This window comes from Haliotis rubra, unplaced genomic scaffold (assembly GCF_003918875.1).
Source record: "Haliotis rubra isolate DU_JTF1 unplaced genomic scaffold, ASM391887v1 Scf362, whole genome shotgun sequence".
Taxonomy (NCBI): Eukaryota; Metazoa; Mollusca; class Gastropoda; order Lepetellida; family Haliotidae; genus Haliotis; species Haliotis rubra.
Window position 1 is genome coordinate 1,052,731 of NW_025767038.1, and position 3,423 is coordinate 1,056,153.

The window sequence follows — 3,423 nt, forward strand, 5'->3', positions numbered from 1 at the left end:
CTTATATATTATTTTATATTTATATTATAATGCAATAACGTTAAAGTAACAAAACATGTAGAACAATAGAACATCTCTGGAGGTTTGCACGTGTGTTTAACACGTGAAGCTGTGTTGATATGTAAAATGTGCCGTTACCCTCATTACAGTCTTCATCCATCCATCCAGAAACGCATCCCAAAATACATGTTCCTCTCACATGGTCACAAGACGAATCTCCTGCACATTTTCGATCTGAACACGCCATGCTGCAGTACTGACCATAGGTTCCGCTGCTACATTCTGTAGGGGAAAACATGTGTAATCGTTATGTGTTATGGCTTACTTAACACGTTTAGTGTACGATTAAATTTCAGTTATGCACGCTGATTATCACTAGTTCGGCTCCTGCATATCAGTGGTTTGTAATCGCATGAGAATTTACTTTGATATTTATGACTTTAATTGAAGTATAAACGTAGAAACCGAAGTGCAAAATGTGTATATATACGCCTAATGGGTACAGTGCTTTTACTGTATAAACAGAAGCAGATATTGTAATTGATTATTATACGTATGTCAATGATACCTTGACTTACTCCCTTATTCAATTAGTAACACAAACATCAGTACTAAAGTAGTGACATCGAGCAATGCAATACTGCAACAAAGGCTCGCCCATTCTTCAACAACCAATGAGGACACAGTATTTTGTAACTGTAAGCTTTTCAGTGTTTTAAAAAATACGTGCACACAGTTGCAGGATTATTCAAACAGATGTCACTGAAGAGATTGCAGCACATTTATTACTAAAAATATAGAATAAGGCAATAACAATACAAAAGGACATACTAATCACTGAAAACAGAAGATGATATTCAGGGCCCCTATATGTTAACGTTCAATTAAACCGACTAGTCAAATGTTTTACATGAAGTTATAGATATTCCTACAACTCCTCATTCATTCCAGATCTACGCTATTTTGAGTCCCTGTCAGAATAGATCTCATGCACTCCAAGAACCGACTCAAGCATATACTTTCTCAATAGTAAATTGTGACTAAAATGTAATATCCCGTCAAATGAACGTGAGGTAGTGAGTTGCATATCACATATTGATAAATATTGGAGTACTCTGTGATTTAAATAACAGATGTCAGCATGTACCTTGTGTAGTGAGTGAGTATGGTTTTTTACGTCGCTTTTAGCATTATTCCAGGAATATCACGGCTGGAGTACACCAGAAATGAGCTTAACAAATTGAACCATGGTCTTCGGCGTGACGAGCGAGCGAACACTTTAACCACTATGCTATCCCACCGCCCCGTACCTTGTGTACAGTCCACACCTCTCCAACCAGGAAGACATCCCCTGTCACATGACCCGATGTGGCGATCACATGACGATATGACATCAAAACACTTCCTGTTAGTACATGTGTTCACACAGTTGACTCCGTAGTGACCAGCATCACATTCTACAGGGAAAAACACAATTTGAGCATTTGTCAAACGATCACATCGGGATTTCAAGCAATCGACATCAATGTTTATGCTATCCGGGTGTTCTGAAGTCAAAATAATGGTGATGTTATGTTGTATGAATCTTCTTGTTATAATCACACGGTCAGCGCTTTGAAGCAGTTTTCAAAAGAAAATAAATTTGGAATAAATAAGATTTCATTTGTATACAGACATTACATTACCCTCATCGGTTCAGGAAATATACTTTTGTATCAGAATTCATTCGATTGAGACACATTCTCTTCACCTGTTTCAAAACCTGTGAAGATCATACCTGTCTCTCTTCCACCCTAGTCTACAGTTTCCAGGACTGACACACCACTAACTTGATCTCCTGACATACTAGTACGTCATATCAACATCCTTTACACTATAGCCTCACCCGCATCACACCTGTCTCCCCGCCACCCTAGTCTACAGTCTCCAGGACACACACCACTGACTGGATCTCCTCACCTGTATCACACCTGTCTCCCCGCCACCCCTGGTCTACAGTTTACAGGACTGACACCGCTGACTGGATCTCCCCACCTGTATCATACCTGTCTCCCCGCCACCCTGGTCTACAGTTTACATGACTGACACCACTGACTGAATCTCCTGACATACCTCACATCAACCTCCTTTATACTATATCCTCACCTGTATCACACCTGTCTCCCCGCCACCCTGGTCTACAGTCTCCAGGACAGACACCACTGACTGGATCTCCTCACTTATATCACACCTGTCTCCCCGCCACCCTGGTCTACAGTCTCCAGGACTGACACCACTGACTGGATTTCCTTACCTGTATCATACCTGTCTCCCCGCCACCCTGGTCTACAGCCTCCAGGACACACACCACTGACTGACTGGATCTCCTCACCTGTATCACACCTGTCTCCCTGTTACCCTGATCTACAGTCTCAAGGACACACACCGCTGACCGACTGGATCTCCTCACCTGTATCACACCTGTCTCCCTGCCACCCTGGTCTACAGTCTCCAGGACACTCACCACTGACTGACTGGATCTCCTCACCTGTATCACACCTGTCTCCCCGCCACGCTGGTCTACAGTCTCCAGGACACACACCACTGACTGAATCGCCTCACCTGCATCACACCTGTCTCCCCGCCACCATGGTCTACAGTTTACATGACTGACACCACTGACTGGATCTCCTCACCTGTATCATACCTGTCTCCCCGCCACCCTGGTCTACAGTTTACATGACTGACACCACTGTATGAATCTCCTGACATACCTCACATCAACCTCCTTCATACTATATCCTCACCTGTATCACACCTGTCGCCCTGCCAGCCCGGTCTACAGTCTCCAGGACACACACCACTTACATGGTCACACTCCTCTTTAGCGCAGTGACAAAATCTATTACAGGTTTCACCAAACAATCCTGGGCTGCAGACTGAAAATAGGAGATATAGAGAATAATAAATAGAGGATATTATATGAGAACCAATGTCATACTATGTTTACGACAATAGTGCCTAAATGTTGGTATTTCCCGAGCGAGGCGAGGGATATGCTGATATATTTAGGCACGAGTGTCTAGGAACGCAACGTCATAGAAGAAACGTGACGCAATAGCATTGTTCAAGACGTCACGTCACCCATGACAAAGTGATATTACATATACAGATTACATATGCATTACATATACTGAATGTCCATATCTGATATTCGTCGATATGTGTCCGATCATGGCAAACGTATATATGTGTGTCCTGTATCGTTGACAGATGTATACACCCAGTCCTATATTCACATATCTGCCGATCGTGGCCTGTTTTCAACACCTAACTAATGATTGAACTTGTATCTATCTCTGAAGAAATTTAATAACCCCATACCATATATCTCGACCTCACAGAGATTGAGGGTATGTGGTGTTTGATATCGAGATTGAAATA

At 42.6% G+C, this 3,423-nt stretch overlaps 1 long non-coding RNA gene across 1 annotated transcript; it reads right to left on the bottom strand.

The window, feature by feature from the left end:
* Nucleotides 1-233: 233 nt before the first annotated feature.
* LOC124285561 lies at nt 234-3,423 on the bottom strand. The gene is made up of 4 exons (XR_006900837.1): nt 3,364-3,423; nt 2,787-2,918; nt 1,311-1,457; nt 234-282 (listed from the first exon to the last, which is right to left on the bottom strand). It is a non-coding gene; the product is annotated as an uncharacterized LOC124285561 (long non-coding RNA).